This window comes from Staurois parvus, unplaced genomic scaffold (assembly GCF_062004578.1).
Source record: "Staurois parvus isolate SC_StPar_1 unplaced genomic scaffold, SC_StPar_1.0 ptg000198l, whole genome shotgun sequence".
Classification (NCBI taxonomy): domain Eukaryota; kingdom Metazoa; phylum Chordata; class Amphibia; order Anura; family Ranidae; genus Staurois; species Staurois parvus.
This window is the reverse complement of record NW_028317994.1, coordinates 4692349-4715556: the sequence shown is the minus strand read 5'-3', so window position 1 is coordinate 4715556 and position 23208 is coordinate 4692349. Positions and strand designations below refer to the sequence as shown.

Genomic DNA, 23208 nt, shown 5'->3' with positions numbered 1-23208 from the left:
GTACAAAATTACATTTCTTGATAAATTTAGAACAAAATGTACTGATACATGCCTTTGCTAACCCCCCCCCCCCCATACATGTAAATTAATTGGTATATGTGAAAGTTATAAGGTCTACAAATAGCGGTATATATACTGGAATTTTTATTTTTATACTAGTAATGACGGCGATCAGCGACTTATAGGAGGACTGCAGTAGGCATTCCGACACTGGATGGGAACTGACCAACTGCCACTGACATCCCAATGACACTAATACAGTTATCAGTGCTAATAAAAAGCACTGACACTGTACTAATGACACTGGGTAGGAAGGGGTTAACATCTGGGGCAATCAAAGGGTTAACTGTGTACTGTGTTCTGTTTTACAGAATGTGATGTGTGTGTGTTTTACTAGGGAAACATGCTGCTGTGTATTTCTCTATTGTGCACAGAAATACAAAGCAGCATGTGCTTCCTGGCAGGAGTGAGACCTGTGCTGTTTACACACAGGCCTTTCCCCTGTCAGTTTTACTCGGCAATCGCCAGATGCGGATTGGGGAATCTCCATCCGGGACCCGTTGATTGACAACTGTAGCCGTCAATGGCGGCGCGGGTAGGGCACCATGCGAGCGCCACCCTATCCAAAAATGAAAATCAAGTATATATATGTGATTTTGCACAGCCTTGCCGACCTGTAGCAGTACTTCTACTTTAGGCCGGCGTGCATGCGGTTAAAGGGTCAATGTACCCCCATTATTGTTGCAGATTTTAGTAGATTTTGGAGATGTATGTTGCCTAACTTCTAATATCTCTCCTACTGTATTGCTGTTGATGGTCAAATCACTCCTACTGTATTGTTGAATTGTCAGGTCTATACACTTGCTGTGGACAGTGCTATACATTTGTAGTAGAAAATTAAAAAAATAATAAAATATTTGTAGTCATAATATAACATGAGTAATGCATTAAGAAAGAGAGAACAAATAAGAACATCTGCTTCTTGCTTAGTAGCAGGAGTGGGGATCCAACGTGGACAGATCTAGAGCCAAGAACTCTCACTGACAAAGTCCCTGAAAGGTTTAAGAACACAAAGGGTGGGTAGATGCCACATATTGCCATTCTGTTTTAAAGTATATATAAACCCTCACTTAACCTCTGTTCTCAGCTGCCTAAGGAACTTGGGGAGGTGGTGGTGGAGACTGGAGGGGCCATGTAGGCAGGAGGCAGAGAATAAACAAGTCTTTGGCTATTAATGGACAGGCAGGCTGTGGACAGTCAGAAAACTGATCACACTAGGAAAGATGTGCTTCTATGTCTAGCATGGTCAGTATGAACTAGGAAACCACGAGGGCTGAGAGGTCACTAGCTATTTCACACAAAGAAAATATACAGAGAGAGCAGGGTACTTTTTAATCTAAGCACAACATATACATATCAGGAATATGAAATGTTGAGGTAACATTCATTTTAAACCTAATGTTAACATATATTTATATATATTTATAGTCTGAAGTTTCTAGTCTTCTAGTTTTATTCTCAAGGGCTGTAAAAACAGTTTCTAAAGTGTGAGTGCTAGGATGCTTAAAATAAAGGGATTAGATCACTGTGTGGTACTCTTTGAGCACTGACACACAGGGTAACAATGTAGTCTGATAAGGTATATACAATTGTTTTATGACAGTTGGTTATTTAAATCCATCAGCATTTTTTCTCTTATTACATACAACTGCAAAGACCACTGTACCAATGGTGGGATGTCTATCAATTCACAAAATCTCCTGACATTGTGTTTGCCTGTTTTTAGAAAGTAATGAGTCAGTAGTTCAAGATAAACATTGGCATTTCTTATTTCTTCTCACTCACCCACCCACAGAGAATCATTTGTATAATCATTCATTATTAAGTTGATCCTTATTCACTTAATTGCATACATAGTCAGTGTACATTGAGAAGGTACCATTTGCAATCTGTATTTTAATTAGAGTTGTAAGTCTTCAAGAAATATGTTGTTTGAACAATCAAGAACTGAAGATAACTTCATACAATATCCACCAGCAGCAATGACAGAGGTTGATGAGAGGGAGCAAATACAGTATAGCTCTAACTATACAGTAATTGTTAACTTCAAAGCAGGCCAAAGAAAAAAAAGAAAAGGCTGAGCCATTGTGATCTGAAGGTTTTATAGTAGTAGAATTCAAAGGATCAGTTTTTATCCTGCAGCCATTACCTGAACAAGAGCTGAAAATGTAAACATATTTCTGTGATATTGGTTGGAGTCAGTGGGTAAATTATAGTTATCGCAAAGGTGGTGACTGCAACTGGGAGTCTAAATTTGCTGGAAGAGTTATAATACACCTCTTCTGTGAACTGGCACTTCAAAAAAAACCTATATCTGTACAAACAGTTGGTTTTATGCTTGGTTCTGATAACTGTCAGACTTTCAAATAAGGTTTACAAATATTCCCAGCCAGCTGGCTGATCAAAAAAAAAGATTCATCCATGACCAGCTTTAGACCCTGTAAGAAGAAGCACAACCATTATGTAGCATCCCAAACAATGGTCAAGCGCAGGGGAGCTGCATATCTATCATGGTCTTTGAATACATATTACCACATCTCCATATTAGCATCTTCAAGAGTAATACCACGCAGTCCATGGGTGTTGACGGAAATTGGCATAGGTGCCTTGCTGCAGCTGCAACTGTTGCCACCTGATGGTGGTGATGGTGGTGGTGGTGGGGGGGGGGGTCAAGAAGTTTCCATGATGTGATCTTCAGTGTCAATGTTGGCAAAATAAAAAGAGATCCTAACACTACCAAGGCCATGATACATGAATCCGCGTTATCAGATACCACAGTGTTATAGTGTCAATTCAGATGTTATTATCAAAAGTGATCATGACGTTTAATTCAATAAAGATAAAAAACATTTTCAGCATCTTTTATATTTAGAATTATTTTTTTGTGTGTGTGTGCATTGGTGATGGTAAATTAGGTTTTTAAGGAGGTTGTAGAGTTTAATGGAAATACAGTGTTTCACTATTGCCTGTTTTGAAACTGGTTCTCTGTTAAGGAGACCTAGTTTAAATAATAACAGTCACAGTTATAGTATTTTCAGAATATTGGCCTTCCTTTTTAGATGACTGAAATGAAGGCACCCACAGACATTAGAGGGTGGTAAGGGGAACAACTAAACTGCTGCGAAATCATGAAAATGAAATTACTTATCATAATTATGCACATTTAAATCATTATTATCTGAATGTTTATGCCTATTGAGATCTGTGGGGGGTGGCACACTAAAAAGGCTCCAGTCTGCTCTGGCATACCCTGAGAGAAAGCATTAGCTGTCAGGTAGGAAAATCCCATGTGGTCAGTTGAAAGGTTTGGTATTATTATTATACAGGATTTATATAGCGCCAACAGTTTGCTCAGCGCTTTACAATATAACAGGAGACAACACAGCAACAATACAGTTCAATACAGAGGGTTAGGAGGCACTGCTTTTTGGAGCTTACAATCTAAGAGGGAGGGGCTAGTGGTATAAAAGGTAGTAACTGTGGAGGATGGACTGGTAGGAAGAGTAGAAGATTCCATTATTAGCTGAGGGCAGGATAGGCTTCCCTGAAGAGACAGGTTTTCAGAGATCGCCTAAAAGTGAGCAGAATAAGCGGTAGTCTGATAAATTGGGGTAGAGAGTTCCAGAGGATGGGGGAAGCTCTGGAGAAGTCCTGGAGGAGCATGGGAGGAGGAGACAAGTAGCTAGAGAGCAGGAGGTTGTACGAGGAGCAGAGAGTACAGTTTGGGTGATATTTGTAGACGAGATTGGTGATGTAATTTGGGGCAGATTATAAATGGCTTTATATGTTATTGTTAATGTTTTGAATTGTATCCGTTGGGCAATGGGAAGCCAGTGGAAGGATTGGCAGAGAGGGGTGGCTGATACAGAACGGTTAGTAAGGTGGATAAGTCTGGCAGCAGTATTCATGATAGGCTGAAGAGGGGATAGCCTGTGATGAGGTAGGCCAATGAGGAGGGAGTTACAATAGTCATGTCAATTTAAATTGGTCTTATGTTCACAGGTACCTTTATTAAATCATAACTCTAGTCAATATTTTTTTGTTTTTTTATATGGATAGGTAAGAGGTTAGAACCTCTCTGAGTTTGAATTGGTCAGTTGCCGACAGTGGGCAAATATCCCCCCACTACCTCTTCCAGTGACATGGGTTATGATGAAGGGTGTGATGAGGAATCTTGCCCATGGGCTTTGAGCTACAAAACACTTTTTTAGCAGTGTCTGGAAAGGTTAGAACCTTTGTGGAGCTTTTATTGCAATCTGTATCCTGGTGACACCTTTTTCCTGAATCAATTTTCCTGTGATCACAAAGTGATAGAGGTCCTGTATACAGAACAGATAGTTCACATATGTTTATCTTCTGCTTCTCTGCAAACAGGAAACAGGAGCTTTATTATAGAGAAAATGCATTGATTGTAACCATAGATGCAGCTACAAACTTATAAACACTGCCATCTACTGGTTGAAGAATATATCTCTACTGATTACTGATACTGATGTAGTTGTACAAAAATACATGAACACTGTATTCCAACACAACGATAGACCCAAGGGGGGCGGCTCAATGAAAGTATATTTAGTAAATTTAATTGGAACACTACTATATGTTTTACATTTTATTCTTTCTTTTACCAGTAAAGTGCAAATAAACTGGTAAGATAATATAATGTATAATTCCATGTAACAATGGTAATTTTGAACAATAATTTCCTATTTAAAAGATTGATAGCTCATATATTATTTACCACATCATTGGGAATGCACCCAGTGCTATAAAGTGGCATAAACTGGAACATTGTTCTCGATCACAAAAAAAAAACCCATAAAATAGTAATAACAACATTAAATATGATAAATAGTATGTCTCTAAAACCTTATTAATTTTCAGACTATGGTAGTATTATAGAGTCTATTTTTGAGAATTGCATTGAAATTGCTGAACAGTTCATAAAGAAGTGCTATAAATAATCAGAAATAGTTACAAACACTAAAGCAGTGTATTACTTTTTATTTCCAAATTCTGACTGTTATATAATAGCAATATAATAGTAGACATCACTCCTCTTTGAGGTCTTTTATGATGAAAGATTTTTCTTTGTTACAGTATTTATTGGCACATTTCTGTTTATCATGAGTTTGGATACCTGTAATTCAGGCATCTTGAAAACCTTTTTTGCCAGTTTGTAGTCAAGATGAATAGCATCATCCTCACCGCCCCTAATCTAGCATGTGATCACTTGGCATACTATGGCTGCTGCCAAAAGAGTTTTGAAGTCGCTCATGACAAAGGTTAATGTTTGCAAGTAGAAGAAAATAAGTACATTTTATGGAAATGCTCTGTATAAATAACAGTTACATAATAGCACATAGCCTTGAACGTCTAGGACAGAAAGATATAAATACAATGGTCATTGTCTCTTTTAGCATAAACTAAATATGAATTCCACATCCCTTGGCAGAACTCATTTATATTTTGAATGTGTGGTGCTTTATGTAATTTGGACTTACTTTTGTGTCTTATTTTATGTCTCTAATACTGGGTACTTTTAAAGATATTAAAGTGATTCTAAAGGCTCACACTTTACTGTTTAAAATGAGCAAACATGTTATACTTACCTGCTCTGTGCAATGGTTTTGCACAGAGCAGCCCCAATCCTACTCTTCTTGGGTCTCCCACTTGCATCATGGCCCCTCCCCCCTGCCAAGTGCCCCCATAACAAGCTGCTTTCTATAGGGGCTCTCATGCATATTTGCTCCTGGGATGGCTCTGTGTGTCCATAAGACACACAGAAAGCAGCTCAGCCCCATCCCGTGCTTCCTCCTCCCTGTCTTTGATTGAAAGTTGCAGGAGCCAATTGCTCCCACTGCTGTGTCTGAGCCAATGAGTAAGGAGAGAGCAGAGAGAGCCTCTGCTCTTGTGCACATTGCTGGATTGAGATTGGGCTCAGATATTATTTAGTATTTAGAAGAGGCTGGGGGTGGGAGCTGTTTGCAAAATGTTTTTTACCTTAATGCTTAAAATGCATTAAACGATAAGTTTGCCTTTGAGAACATGTTACATGTTCCATCCGCTTTTAGGGTGGAACATGTAACATGCTCTCAATGCTGCAGCTGCTGCTTGCTGCTCCCCCCTCCCTCTGATAGTACGGGGAATTTCTCCCCATACTTCTATCTGTCAGATTTGAAAACAGCTCAGCTGTGCAGGGCTTCGCCCACATGGCCGCATCATTAATTCACAGAGTTCCATGAATTAATGCACTACAAGTCCTGACAGCCTTGTCAGCTTGTAGTTTTCAATGAACTACCATGGTACTGGTAGTTATACTCACCTATGTGGATGCTGCATCAATCTAATGCTGCATCTTTCCCCTGATGCCTCTACACTGAGAATTGAGTGATCAAAGACTACTGATTGCTCAATTCTTGGTCTTCAGTGAGCAGAGAGCTGAAGTCAGTGGCTCTCTGCTCTGCCCCTCCAGCGCTCAATAGAGTGGCGTGCTGTGGAGGGAGTGGTAGCAACTGGCTCAAGCCCTCAGTGGCTTACTGGTCCAGGCATCTGGGTGGATCCTGGCATTAAAGTGGGAGTAAACTTTCTTTTTTTTTGTACTTACAGGTAAGCCTATAATAAGGCTTACCTGTAGGTGCTGTACATATATAAGTGAAGCAGCCGATGACATCACAGGTGCATGCACACTGCACTCTTAAATGGACATCATGCCATTCATTGAGAGCCCTGTGCCACGGCCATAACTCCCACACATATGAAGGGAAAAACATATTCTGGAAGTGGGAACTTTAAATCAAGGCCCTGTGCGAAAAGTAAGAATGTTTTTTAAAAGGCACTGTTCTGCTCTGTGAGCAGTTCAATAAAAGAAGACAGTATAGATGCTGTCTAGAACAGCACCATCATTTGTTTTAAAATCATCTGCCAGATATTATTGTGCCATTGCTCTGGGGTCCGAAATGCCAATTTTCCATGTTTCCAAAGTCACAAATCATATTTTCTCATGTGTTCTGTATTTGACAATTTTAGAATCTACAGGCTGCATGTCTTAAACCAGATTTTGAATCATTATGACTTCTTCTATATTTAATCCTGGGTTATATTTTTAGTAATTGTGCCAGCCTAAATTTTCCTGCGTCATTTTCCTACGTCATTCTGATCGACTCCAGTGGTCTCATTTAGTGACCTCTTTCCTATTGCAAGATATTCTATTGAAATATTGTTAGGAGCATGAGACCCATACCTATTGTTTGTGACAGTGCAGGACCCTTGCCCAACAATAAATGATGCTCAGGCAGGGAAGAGAGGGTGGCTGATCAGTGGCTGCAGACAGAGGAAGACGCTGTGGAAAGAGAAAGAATAGGTGTATGTCTAACACCCGTGCCTTAGGATGTTATGCTTAACCCCCACGCCTTGTCACCCCCACTTGCCTTGTCCTTTCCTAGCCTTGCTATAGGAAATGTAGTTCCCTGACTTTGTGCTGTCAGACTAAATGGTGTGGGGCAATAGAAGCCACAGCACTCCCTGATACAGGAAAAAGGCCTGCTGTGAACCTTACTGAGCCACTGGTTTCAGCTTTGGTGTCTGGGTTTAGAGCAGCTAGTCATGCTCCCTGGGCTGAGTGCAAGGGGGATGTAGAGAGAGTTATGTTTGTAGGTTCTGTCAGCCAGCAGCAAAGCATAGCATCCCACTGAGCAGCAGCAATCCAGCACAATCATTTTATATGGTCATAGAACTGTAATTTGTGGATATTCAGAAATGTATATTTAATCTTGACTGTTATATTCAGTGTTAGCATCGGTATATCGGTGTTTTAAGGGTGAGACCTCCTGCGCTTCTGCCTAATAACTTAAGAAAGCTACACTAAGTGCAGCTGCCAACATCCAATCATATACCCATAGATCTGTAGAGCAAATAAAATGAAAAATGATGTAGCGCTTACACAAAATAAATAATGCATAAACAATAAATATTGTGTATATAAGTGACCCCACACAGACACACTGAAGAAGTCACATGACAACGTGACTTAACGCGTCGGTAGCACGGTGACGTACTTCCGGATTGAGACGCCATCTTGCTACACCCATGTAGTACACCCAGAAACATGAGGTTTTCCAATATGAATGCTCTGTGCAAGGATATCAAAATGTGAGTGCATATAATGAAGTTTTGGGGGTAAAACTTTCTCATCAATAAAAGAGTATTATGCTATGGGAGTTTTTTGTGTTTTTGATGAGATAATTGGCCATATCCTACCCGGAGAGTGTTTTATTGCCACAATACCTGTTCGTGAGGGGAAACTGCTGTGGAGAGAGGGGTCATCATCCCAGAAGGAGTCTCTTACATGGAGGATCCTAGTGAGTGATCCAAAAGCGTTTTGACCCTTAGCAGGTCGAAACATTGAGGTGAGCGTGTAATTCTGCCACTTATGGATACGTGTTATCATGCATTTGAACATGGGTGTTTGTCGTAAGATTAAGTGTTTTTGAAAAACACAATTTTTTGGACTTTTTTATTATTTAGAATTGGGGAACTTGCAGGATTCTTGCATTTATTTCTGATACCTGCGTTTATGTGTACACATGCGTTTGTTATACATTATTTTTTTGGACTGTTTTATTGAAAAACATCACTTGGACTTTTCAGAGTCCTTTTCTATTGAGCACAGATATAGTCATTGGTATATATTTTTTGCACTTTAGGTAGTTTTGTGATCTCATTTAGATCTATTGTTTGGGAGAATAGTGTGGTCACTGGAGTTGTATTTCATCATCTTTAATAAGTTTCTTGATCACTTTGTTTCAGTCCATTGCTTGATCCCTGTGTGATCAATACGTTTATATAGGAATACAGCCCACAGGCTGCACATATATTTATATTTGTCACTTTTTGATTATAATCACTGAGTGTGTCTGTGTGGGGTCACTTATATACACAATATTTATTGTTTATGCATTATTTATTTTGTGTAATTTTTATTTTATATTGGTGTTTTATTGCCACTGCCTATTCAATGTGATTACAATTGGTTTTATTATTTATTTATTTTATTTATTTCAGGTACTTATATAGCGCCATCAATTTATGCAGCAATGTACATATATATTGTACATTGACATCAGTCCCTAACCCTCAGGGGGCGTACAATCTAAGGTCCCTAACTTACATCCATACATACACATACTAGGGCCAATTTAGACAGGAGCCAATTAATCTACCAGCATGTTTTTGGGGTGTGGGAGGAAACCGGAGTACCCAGAGGAAACCCACGCAGGCACAGGGAGAACATGCAAACTCCAGGCAGGTGGTGCTGTGGTTAGGATTATAGTGCACTATTTTAAATAGTGTGCTTATCTATTGATTATTATTGTTTATTAGCTTGTCTATTATTGTGACACAAAATTTCACTTTGATTAACCACGCCTGGACTGGCTTTACTGCCACAGTGCGGCCACACTGCCCGGGTCACATATATACTGTATACACGATCCATCATTTCCAGTTAGGGGCACGCCTGCCACCCCAGCTGTGCTGTCATTCACTTCAGCACAAGCCGGTCAGCAGGTCTCAACCAGTTATTTATGGCCAGGACCTGCTGATCAGCTCTCTACAGACAGCAGCAATGTGTCAGTTTTTTCTCCCGGCAAAACAGGGAGTTAGAACAGGCACATCGCTCAGAAAAGGCAGCACACACCGCACACACAGTAAACATTGTTAAGCACACAGTTAACTGTTTGATTTCCCCTAGATGTTAACCCCTCCCCAGCCGGGGTCATAAGTACAGTGACATTGTATAATATTATCATTGTTCACTCTCTTAGTGGCACTGGAGCTGTCAGTGCAATTTAGTCAGTTCCCATCCAGTGTCAGTTAGTGTCAGATTGCTCGCCACACTATCACAGTCCCACTACAAGTCACTAATCACCAACGTTACTAGTATGATAAAAAAAAAAAAAAAAATTTCAGTATACATACCATCATTTGTAGACTCTATAACTTTCATGTAAACCAATTATTATACACGTATTGGGATTTTTTTTTACCAAAATATGTATCAGAATACATTTTGGCTTAAATGTATGAAGAAATTTGATTTTAAAATATTTTTATTGAATGTTTTATAGCGGAAAGTAGAAAACATAGTTTTCTTTTTTCAAAATTTCCATCTATTTTTGTTTATATAGTAAAAAATGAAAAACCCAGTATAGTAATACCACCAAAGGAAAGCTCTATTTGTGTGAAAAAAATTATATAAAATTAATTGGGGTACAGTGCTACATAAATGCGCAATTGACAGTTAAAGTAGCACTGTGCTGAATAGCAAAACAAATGCCCTGGTTGTGAAGGGGTAAAATGTTCCAGAGCTTAAGTGGTTAAACAGCATTTTATGAACTAGTTTCTGTTACTCTGTGTGTGTTTATACTACACACTGGGCCACATAAGTATATTTACAGGTGTAAAATGCAAAGAAAGTAATGTGGGGAGATTTGTGTACACATAGACTAGTTGTCCTAGACGAACCTTGGCAAATCATTCATTGAACATAACAAGTCCTATAAAGTGTAGGCTATCTTTGACTTTTCAGAGCAAGTAATACATCCTGTGCTCAATAACAAATTCTTTAAGAAAAAGAAGACACTGCAATATTATATTCAAACAACATACTGATTTACAAATAATTTTCATGTAAAATATAAACAAAAATTATTATGGTCTCTATATTACATATTATGTGCTAACAATAATGGCTAATGTTGTTGATTTTCTGTAGCACAAGCATGTAGGATTAAAAATGTTTTTAATTTGATTTTACTGCAGTAAAATGTTGTAATGTACTCTATGATGTTTTCATTCTGTACCTATCTGACTACTTTGAATCAAAAGCAGCATGAATGGAGTTTTGTTTCCAAAAACAGTACATTATAATAAAATCTTATTAAATATTAACTTCTACTTTACTGATGATTGACAAATGCCCCCAATTTTGCAGGACTGTCCCAGGATTTTGGATATTTCCCCACAGTGTCAAGAAAGTAAAGAAAGAGAAAGTAAAAAAGGATTGCAGGGTGAAGCTTGTGGAACCCCTAAAGCCAGTACAGTACAAACTGGGTGTATAGGTTTGACAGTAGTACATGGCACAGCATCTTTCTACCAATAAGCTAGAATGTGATTAACTGATAGGTGGTAGTACTGTGGGGCCCACGTTAATTTGTATGCATTTTAAAGATGATTAAAGAGGTGATAATTTGATGAGTCACACCTAGCAAAATGTTGGAGGAGTGTGTCCATATGGCACTCCCTGAACTCACTGTGTCAATGACAATGACTAAGCCGGTGCTCCTACTTGGCATATACTATTGTTACATTGTGCGTGCAATGGACATCCTTCTGACCTGGTAATATGGTCCAGCTGACACCAGTGGTGTAGGATTTACTTTTACTCCCACTAAAATCAATGATAAAACTCATTTTACTCCCACTTTCTCTTTTTTCTCTTCAGTGTGCCAACAGGCCTTATTTTGTCTAAAAAATATCAAAGCATAGTAGGAAATTGTGACTCTAAAAGCCACTTACCCATTTTATTGCCCAGTCTGCTTGTTTCTTAATGTGCCCCTTCCAATCATTTTTAAATGTTGGCAGCTATGCATACTGTCAAAACCTAATAAATCTTTCCCCTTTATTATATGTACTAAACTGTTGAAAAGTGAGAAAACCTAAATACCTATACATTTAACAGAGCATTATATGATAGCTGATATGTTAAAAAAACATAATATTGTTTAGTGCCAATTAAACAACAAGTTCATACAATTGATACAAATGAAGTACTATATATATTCCAGTGCTGTGTTCAAAAAAATCTAAAGGGCCAAGACATGCAAAAAACAGAGTGTAGGATGCAGTCTTCTCTCTTAAATGATCTATTTTTCATGCTTCCAAATTAAATTAAAATAGTAGTTGCCTCCACCCACACACTTCACTAAGATTACTGGGCCTGATTGATTTTTCGTGTTAAAGAGTAGGTAAAAACAATATGCATGCTTTCACAATAGGGCAAAAATGTGTACTTTTTGTTCCCCTCCTTGAATCTTTACAAGGCCCAACATTGTACATACATTTTAATAAAAAAAAAACCATCATAGAACTAAATCTCACATAAAACAGAATAACAATGCAATAAACACTTGCAAAGCATTAAGAATAATAATAAATAAACTTGGATACTGCTCTTAAGAAAATTAGTTTGTGATGAACAACGTTGGGCCGAGCAACGGTATAGGGATATCATCACACATGGACATGTGGGCACACACTGGACTGTGAGTTCTCTCAAGTTTAAAGATGATCTTTTCCCATAACAACTTGATAAAAAGAAAAGAATCTACACACCACATGAATAATTATGTTCTATAAATTAATGTGTGTTGTGAATTGCCTCCAGCATTGTTCCTGTTTCTTCTTACTGTAGGCTGCTATTTTGCTGAAGCCCAATGCCCCTGGGCTGCAGTAAATTTGAGGTTGTCAGCAGATTGGCCTCTACAAATTTGGCTCAGTAACAAAAAAATAGAGCAATTGAGCATGTGCAGAGCAGAGTGAGACAGTCTATTACTGGATTTTAAACATTACAGACACTTATTTTTAATGTTTTACATAGCTATACTTGCAAAAGGAGCCAGCATGAAGTGATCTAGCAGGACTTAATTTTCTGACCATGGTTTCAGTTTAAAGGAAAATTTCACCTTTCACAACATGTTACATGTTACACCCATATTCAGGGTGTAAGATGTAACATGTAACATGTTGTGATCAGACTGGGCCCCGCTCCCCCACTTTAACAGATAGAGGGCGATCTTCTCTCCCCTTTTTAGCTGTCAAACTTGAGAAAAACACAGCCAAGTGGGGCTCCGCCCACCCAGCCGCATCACTTATTCCCTGTGTTCTGTGAATGAGAAACTATAAGTTCCGATATCCTTAGCAGCTGTTGGCTTGTAGTTCTCAATGAACTACCACAGAGCTGTGGAGTGCCATGATAGCCCATTGAATCTTCCTGTCAGTATATCTGCTTGTCCATATATCCCTTGCGGGCAAGCAGATATACTGACAGATCTGCAGGAGACCTGCATGGCACCAGTGATCTGCTGAACTTATCCTTTAAACCATTGTTCCTTACTGCTGGGCGAGCACTCACTATATATGAGTTTTAATTCTGTTTTATGTGAGATGTTAGTAAGTATGGTTCAATGCTAGCAACATAATACATGTGTTTTCAAGAGTACAAAGAAGATTTAGGATGAATGTTTCTTGTTTATTTTCACAGTTAAATATTTTAAGAAAACAATGGCAACATTTTTGATATACCTAGAACTAATTTGCAAGAAACATTTGAAAAAGATTATGGGGGAGAGCTACTAAAACTGATACACTCAGAATCTAATGCAGCTGTGCATGGTAGCCAATCAGCTTCCAACTTCTGCTTGTTCAATTAAGCTTCAGCAATAAAACTTTCAAGCAACTTGGTTTCAAGTTGCACCAGATTTTGCACACTCCAGCTTTGGTATAATAACCCCCAATATTTTTTAAAATTTCAGAACATTTGATAGGATACATAGACGCTTAGTAGTAAAATCAGTTTGAGTGTGTGTGCTTTTATATGGCTGAAAACTATTGAATTTATAATTGTTTTTGTTTTATCTCAGCCAGTGAACCCTTGGCTGTTAAAGGATAAAAAATTATATTGCTTGCATTTGTACAGACTGACATTTCAGTGATCCAGTTTTTTAGGTATTGATAGCTAGCAGTGGCAGACTGACCAGTCGGGCACTCTGGCACTGCCCGAGGGCCCAGGAACAGTAGGGGACCCCGTGATATGCCCCTAGTGCCTTTCATAGGCTTTTTTGGCTGTGGCTTTAAGTGTGGGTGAGGACATAGGGGCCCCATGATCCCCTATTGCCCAGGGGCCCCATGAGTTGTCAGTCCACTCCTGATACCTAGGCATTGATTTATGTAAAATGTTATGGTAATTTGTTATAGTGAAAAAGGTGAATTTATGTACACTCTGGGATTGATTTACTAAAACTCAAGTGTGCAATATTTGGTGCAGCTGTGCATGGTAGCCAATCAGCTTCTAACTTCAGCTTGTTCAGTTAAGCTTTGACAATAAAACCTGGAAGTTGATTGGTTTGTATGCAGAGCTGCACCAGATTTTGCACTCTCCAGCTTTAGTAAATCAATCCCTTTGAATACCCATTAATATAAAAAACGGATTTGTGTTTGCATATATTTGGATGGTTTACATGAAAACTGCTTTACTTTATCCAGTAAGATAAGTGAATATTCACTTTCAGAAATTAGAATCTGGAAGCATCAAAGTTTGTATGAGATTCAGCTGTCCCAGTAGGGTTTGGGAGGCTGATACAGCTATGAGCCTGCACTTCATACCTGACCATTTTGTTTTCGTTCCGATGACAAAGTAACAATTTAATATTGGATCAAATATTGGCTCATCCATACACAATGCTTAATTTGAAACTATCACAATTTTTGGCATATAGAGTTTTGCTGGAAAAATATGACATTTCCTAAGGTTGTGTTAGTGAAATAATCTTGTGTTACTTGGTTGTGTAGTTATTGCTACATGGATCTGCTACATGGATCTGTTAGCATTTAAAGGAAGATTTGATTATAAATAATGATATACAAGGGTATTTATATAGGCATTTTTTTTGGAATTATAGACTATACAATCTATGTAAGATCTTTGTGATTTTAAAAAGATATTCTCTTCATGATAAAACAATAGAACATCTGATTATAAATGCACACGTCAAGTGCTATTCCCTAACTATACTGGAAATTCGTATGAGAGGAGGTATTAAGTATAAACACATCAAACATGCATTAGTGGAATTAAGTTACAGTATATGCTTAACTTGTAAAAACAATACAAAGGAATAATAGGACAGTCATCAGTCATTTGGGTGTCAACTTGTTTTTCCTGTATATAGTATACATTGTGTAACCAAACCAACTGAACTGCTCCTAAGGGAAACAAGAAAAAAAGATAGTTGAAAAAAGATTCTTTCACTGCCTAGACACATATGCTTGGCCATACAGTAGATGAAGTGATATGTTTCTGTAAAGATTTGGTACAGGGATCTATTTCTGATGCAAGTTAATTATGTGAGCAAGCATACAAAGACACACAACTGAATGCAGTCTACAATATATTGTGACAATTGTATATACAGGTAATAAAGACAGGTGCAGACAAAGGTGAATGTAACATAGTTTGGCAAGATTAAAAAAACCCACAAGAGCAGCCTACAGACCAACAGAATAAAGAAGAAATTAAGATAACTACTGACTGCTGAGTAAAAAGGAAGACAAACAAATGTCAACCTGGGGATGCTGATGTACTATGCATGGCAGGACATTGCAGGATACAGTATTAAAATAGGATTCACAATGGGATCTGAACAGACACTTTGAAATAGTACATTGCTGCTCTGTGAGGTCCTTTATGTGTATAACACCATTTTCTGAACTGCTTTATCACTGATTAGTTATACTTTAGTCCATACAGTATGCCAAAAGCAGCACAAGGGTTATATGGTTGCTTATGTGGGGGTTTTGGGTCTGAAACAAATAGTGAGTTCATCATTTATAATGGAAATTCAATTTAGGGAGAGTGTATTACCAAAACGAAAGGTGAAGTTGAAGTCTGTGTTTTAACCTCTTCAATACCGGGCACTTTTACCCCCTTCCTGCCCAGGCCAATTTTCAGGTTTCAGCACTCTCACAATTTGAATGACAATTGCGTGGTCATACAAAATTGTACCCAAACTAAAATTGTATTATTTTCTTCACACAACTAGAGCTTTCTTTTGGTGGTATTTAATCACCACTGGTGTTTTTATTTTTTGCTCAATTAACAAAAAAAAGACCAAAAATGTTGAAAAAAAAACATGTTTTTTTTTGTTTCTGTTATAAAAGTTTGCAAATAAATAATTGTTCTTCATAAATGTAGGACAAGATGTATTCTGCTACATGTCTTTGGTGAAAATAACCCAAATTAGGATGCAATGTCCGCAATGCAGCAATGCAGAGAACTACTTTTTGTTTCATTGAGGACTGACCAGTGCCAGAGAAAAATCAAAGTGGAAGGGGAACTTGTGGTTGACATGACCAGTCAAAAAACATCTGACAAAAATGGTAGGCATAAAAACACAAATAAAAACATATGTTGGGGGGGGGTGCTCGGTGGGGAACTGGGAGTAGGATGAATGGGTTTAAGTCACAAAAAAATATAATTTTGACTTTCATTTCCTACATGTTGTAGAATATTGCTTCCACTGAAATATAGATATAGACCAATGCATTATAGTTAAACACAAAAATGTATTTACGTTAACCATAAATCATGCTGGAACCTTAAAGAAAAACCTTGTTTTAGTATGATTTTGTTATGCATGTATAATTTTGCATTAGTACACAGACTACCTAGATAGAATCATGTAGAGACATTTCATTCTGTTCAAAAAGCATTAAATAAAAGCTGATTATTTTCTTGTAGCTCTCTAGTAAATAGTACTAGTACTAATTGCTGCTGTAACTTTAGCCAACTACACAAATATTGTAAAACATTCTAAGAATAGTGTAAAATGTACACCATTTTCCATGATTTGTTTTTCCCAGCATGGCTCATCTTAAGTCAATTGAAATGGTGAGATCATAAACTGAGCTCCTTCAGTGCAAACATTCTAGCGATCAATAGTTTCTAAAACAAGAGAAAATAAGATAAGGAAAATGTGACATACCATGGCTTGGTAAAATTATTTTACCAATAAGACTCTTTGAAATGGAGCTTTGCAATTGAACATGAAAGAGTCCAATGTATTAGGTCTAATTTAGAAAGGGCTTCTAGGTAATAAAGCTTTAGTGGAATATGTCATGCCAGTCATGCCTAGAATGAGCTTTGTGAGTCACTTCAGGAAATACAACCCATTTCTTGATTCTCCATTACTAAGCCCTCCATTTGCAATGACAATACACAGAAAAAGAACTGTTGCAAATTGGTATTCACCAAAGACTATATTTAATGGACAAACATGATAAGGGAATATAACGAAATTAGCATATGTGTTTTGTGTACTTCTTTGTCAAAAATAGAAAAAATGGGGGAAAATGGAATGATAGATAGTCACATATTTAGTTTATGTATTTATATCTGAATTCTGAAGCTAATCATTTTCTTTTATAAATGCTGGTGTTCCTGCTTCTCAAAATGCATTTCTACTGAATTTGGAGATTAAAGTTACTATAATCTCTATTTTAGTTTTCACAAAACAAGAGCACATGGTCAGTAAATTGTCATCATTCCCAACATATATACATGTATTTGTTTATAAATACATATAATTTATTGCTTGATGATGTATTTTAGCTATATGATGCAAAGGCAATATTGCATACAAAGAAAAAAATAAAAGTTGTACTTATTGACATTAAAACTGAAGTTTAGTTATTTATTTGTTTTTTTAATCAGCACCAGAGATGGTATTTACATGAGTGAAGAATGTCCTATGTGCTGATGGCTGCTGTGCTTCTTGAAATCTGCAGACCTCTTCCCCCAGGTACCCCCACAGCACCAGAATATCATATTAATATGATGCACCTGTCATGGGCACTTATAAAACAACTCAACTTTGCCCACACTTTTCACTCCCCTCCGCAATTCATAGAAGTTTTACTATTGGTCATCACAATGAAGAGCGCTTTATGAATGGAGGAATGGTGGACAAATTAAAGGTCTGCCTTCTCCATTCACAGAGCACTTTTTATTGCAGGAACCAATACTACAATTTCTGTCAATGGAAAAGGGAGGAAAAAAGGGTGGGGCATAGTTGTCACTTTTGACAGGTGCCTGTGACTGGTGCAGTCACTCAAATTAACACCACTGCACTGGAAGATCACAGCTACAGGTGTATATGGGATCAGATAACTTATGATTTCAAGGAACACAGCAGCTAACAGGACATGGGGCACTTTTCATTCATTTAAGTACTTTCCCTGGTACTATGGCTTTAAGCTTCACTGGTAATAAATTCTGCAATTATTTTTGTTATTGCATTTCACCCACAGCTGTGTAATATTAGGGATGAGCTGAACTTACTTGGGTTTGGTTCAAGCACGTTTCAGCAAACTGCAAAGAAGTTTAGATGTTGAAACTGAAGCCGAATCATTCAGATAGAAAACTTCCATTTTCTGGGCTGATAGGTAAGGGGTTGTCAATTTCAATTCAGCCAAGAGTAGTGATTTTTTTTCATTGATTAACTACTTAAGGATTGCCCATACGCAATGTACTGCAAACAAGTGGCTACAGGCAGAGCGACATACTGGTACATTGCTCTGGCTGTACTAACATGGGGGGGGGGTGTCAGACACAGCAGAATGCGGATCCCAGTAACCCATTCATAAAAGTTCAAAGCAAGTATTGCATTGCAGGAGCAATAATATTTATTGCTCCTGCAAACCAAATTGTAAAAATCCCTGATCACCCCCCCCCCCCCCAGAGTAGTGAAATGTTACTTTGGTGATGAAAGTATTTTGTACAAAAAATAAAGTTAAAAAAAAATTAAGAATTGTTTTTAAGGTTTTTTTTAATTTTTAACTACTTACTGCCTGCCCGCAGTGTGTGGGTGAGTGGCAGCTCTGGGCAAAGCGACGTACCCTTACATTTCCGGGTGTGAGTGTGCATGTGCCCCCCCCAGCTCCCCTTGTCATTCCAAGGAAAGAAGAGAGAACACCACACTGTAAGTAAAAGCACTACATTTTACACACATACATATTAGATTAGCACATTTAATCCTTTTATTAACCCTAATAACTCTTTGATCACCCCTGTCACCCAGCCAGTGCCATTAGTACAGTGTCAGTATATGGTATTTTTTACTGATCTTTTACTGCCACTAGCAACATCAGATATCATCAGGGTCAGTTAGCACCCCTCCCAGCCAGGGTCAGCTAGCATTAGATTGCCTGCACACTATAGCATTCACCCTCATTATATTAGTATAGTGTTTGTATGGATCAATGTTTTGATCACAAACAGAATTATACTAATGCCACGTTAGTATAGTGTCCCCAAAATGCAATGTTAGCAGCATCAGCCCTGTTCACTGGCAGCACTAGCGTTTAGCCCCTCCGTTGTTTTTCACAGAAGATTTGTATCAATTGATTGTGGGCCAAAGCAATTTATATGCACAACAATACATTTCAATCTCAGCAATATAATTTGCATGAAAACTTATCATGATTTCCAAATTTAAAACTTTTTTGGGCCTAACCCTCAATATGGGAATTACAAAAAAGAATGAATTGCAGTCACATTGCTCCACAGACCCAATTCATCATATGTCCATGCTTTCTGCTATTACATATATGCCCAAGGACCAGCAATGTACTGGTATGTCACTGGGCTTTGAGTGGTTATACCAGGATGATGCTTGCAGCTACAGGCTTCATCCTGATATAATTTTTTTAAGCTGGTGGTTGGCTTTCATGTAATAGCAATCCTAGCAGCTAATTAGCCACTGGATTGCATTTACAAGCAGTGGGAAAGGATGCCCTCCCACCTCCTTCTACAACTTTTTCAGACTCTCCTGTCCCACTGGGGAACCTGGGAATGTAACCGGCAGTTCTGACGACTGATCATAGAGCTGATTGAAGACTGGAATGGCTCCAATCATCTCTGTGATATAAATCAGAAGCAACAAGCATTTCATTATTTCAGTTTTGCCAGATATAAACAGTGCCATTTAAAAATTGGAAAAGCATCTGTTCACACCGATATTGGTGGGATCAGATGCGTTAAGGGCAGAGGAGAAATCTAGATTGCTCAGAAAATAGTACCTGTCACTGCCTATTGCTAACATGGGATATTTACATTCCCTGTGATAACAATAAAAGTGACAGAAAAATGAAAAGGACAGTGTAAATAAATAAATTCATTAAAAAATCACTCCGCACCCCCCCCATGCTCACTCACAAAAGCGTTGGTCCCGTGCCAGTATGTAAACAGATGTTGCACCATACATGTGAGATATCACTGCAATTGTCAGATCAAAGGCAGTAATTCTAGCACTAGACCTCCTGTGTAAATCTAAGTGGTAACCTGTAAAGGTTTTTAAAGCGTCGCCTACAGATATTAAACATTTATGCAATTTTCGCTGCTCCGAAGGCATGTACAATTTTAACTCATGTCATGTTTGTTATATATTTACTTAGCATAATATCATCTTTTATATATTATCAAACAATTAGGTAATATATTTTGTTTTTGTGCATGAACATTCAAAAAAGTTTACTTTTTCCAAAACATTTGCATTTAAAAAATCACTGTGCAAATACTGTATGAAATAAAAAAAAATGCAACACTCACTGTTTTATTCTCTAGGGTCTCTGCTTTAAAAAAATATAGAATGTTTGGGGGTTCAAAGTAATTTTTTTTCATGTAAACAAAAAGTGTCAAAGAAGAGTGGGTGGTGTGTGGCTTCTAATGTTGGTCTTGAAATGCCAGGATAGTAGAAGCACCACCCCAAATGACCCCTTTTTGGAAAGTAAAAACTCCAAGGTATTTTCTAAGGGACTGCGTAAATTCCAATATACAGTGGGGATCGAAAGTTTGGGCACCCCAGCTAAACATTTGTATTAATGTGCATAAAGAAGCCAAGGAAAGATGGAAAAATCTCCAAAAGGCATCAAATTACAGATTAGACATTCTTATAATATGTCAACAAAAGTTAGATTTTATTTCCATCATTTACACTTTCAAAATAACAGAAAACAAAAAAATGGCGTCTGCAAAAGTTTGGGCACCCTGCAGAGTTAATATCTTGTACTGCCCCCTTTGGCAAGTATCACAGCTTGTAAACGCTTTTTGTAGCCAGCCAAGAGTCTTTCAATTCTTGTTTGAGGTATCTTTGCCCATTCTTCCTTACAAAAGTCTTCCAGTTCTTTGAGATTTCTGGGCTGTCTGTCACGCACTGCTCTTTTAAGGTCTATCCATAGATTTTCAATTATGTTGAGGTCAGGAGATTGTGAAGGCCATGGCAAAACCTTCAGTTTACGCCTCTTGATGTAATCCCCCGTGGATTTCGAGGTGTGTTTAGGATCATTATCCATTTGTAGAAGCCATCCTCTCTTTAAATTCAGCTTTTTCACAGATGGCATCAAGTTACCATCCAAAATTTGCTGAAATTTTATTGAATCCATTTTTCCTTCTACTCGTGAGATGTTCCCTGTGCCACTGGCTGCAACACAACCCCAAAGCATGATTGATCCAACCCATGCTTAACAGTTGGACAGAGGTTCTTTTCATTAAATTCTGTGCCCCTTCTTCTCCAAACGTACCTTTGCTCATTCCGGCCAAAAAGTTCAATTTTAACCTCATCGGTCCACAGAACTTGTTTCCAAAATGCATCAGGCTTGTCTATATGTTCATTTGCAAAGTTCAAGCGATGATTTTTGTGGTGAGGACGAAGAGGTTTTCTTCTGATGACTCTTCCATGAAGACCATATTTGTACAAGTATCTCTTTATAGTGGAATAGTGTACCACAACTCCAGTGTCTGCCAGATCTTTCTGGAGGGATCGTGCAGTCAAACGTGGGTTTTCAATTGTTTTTCTCACAATCCTGCGAGCTGTTCTGTCTGATATTTTTCTTGGTCTTCCAGATCTTGCTTTAATTTCCACTGTTCCTGATGACTGCCATTTCTTAATTACATTCCAAACAGAGGATATTGACATCTGAAAACGCTTTGCTATCTTCTTATAGCCTTCTCCAGCTTTGTGTGCGTCAACTATTTTCAGTTTCAGTTTTCTAGACAACTGCTTAGAAGAACCCATGGTGCTGATTGTTGGGGCAAGGTCAGATGAGTCTGGGCATTTAAAACCTTTGAGATTGACATCACCTGGTCTTCCCAGACGATGATTGAGAACAATCCATGACACTGGCAGGTCTCAGATTGGCAAAGGGGGCAGTGCATGCTATAAATTGTGCAGGGTGCCCAAACTTTTGCAGATGCCATTTTTTTGTTTTCTGTTATTTTGAAAGTGTAAATGATGGAAATAAAATCTAACTTTTGTTGACATATTATAAGAATGTCTAATCTGTAATTTGATGCCTTTTGGAGATTTTTCCATCTTTCCTTGGCTTCTTTATGCACATTAATACAAATTTTTAGCTGGGGTGCCCAAACTTTCGATCCCCACTGTATATACCATAGTTTGTAGACGCTATAACTTTCGCATAAACCAATTAATATACATGTATTGGAATTTTTTTTTACTAAAGAAATGTAGCAGAATACATTTTGGCCTAAATTTATGACTAAATTTGAGCTTATTGGATAATTTTTATAACAAAATAGAAAATATTGTTTTTTTTTCAAAATGTTTTTTTTTCACTTTTAATTTATATCACAACAAATAAAAAAGCAGTGGTGATCAAATACCGCCAAAAGTAAGCTCTATTTGTGTGGAAAAAAGGACATGAATTGTAGCGTTGCATGACCGTGCAATTACCAGCTAAGACAGCGCAGTGCCAAACAGCACTGTCAGGAAGGGGTTAAACCTTCTGAGGCTGAAGTGATTAAAGTGAAATTAAAGTGAGATTAAAAATACCCAATTACTTTAAATACCATGCCTGGGGTGTTCTAATGCTGCCTGTGAAGATTCTTGTATCTGTGATGTACAGAAAGCACTGCTGCAGCACTGACATTTAACCTCCCTGGCGGTATGATTATTTCAGATTTTTGGTGCTGAAAGCGGTACCATTATTTTTCATGGAAATATGTAGTTTTTTTATTGTAGGCCTGTAATTTTTAGAAATAACTCACTGAAATCTGTCCGAACAAGAGTCTAGTAAACATTCCGGATATGATAAAACTTGAAACACAAAATCATAAATTATAATGTAATAAATAATCATAAAAAATAATAATATAATAATAATAAATTTAATTCAATAATATAATCAAACCAAAAACAGAAATTTGAAATATAGCGCCAAGTTCGTACATCGCTAAGCAAAGTTGCAAAATTGTTTTCAGTGTCTGATGACGAATTTCTCCACGAATCATTATCA

General features: G+C 37.7%; 1 protein-coding gene across 10 annotated transcripts in view; it reads left to right on the top strand.

The window, feature by feature from the left end:
- The window catches only part of LINGO2 (leucine rich repeat and Ig domain containing 2), a 2046252-nt gene that overhangs the window by 5608 nt on the left and 2017436 nt on the right, over positions 1-23208 (top strand). The gene's annotated exons all lie outside the window — the stretch shown is intronic.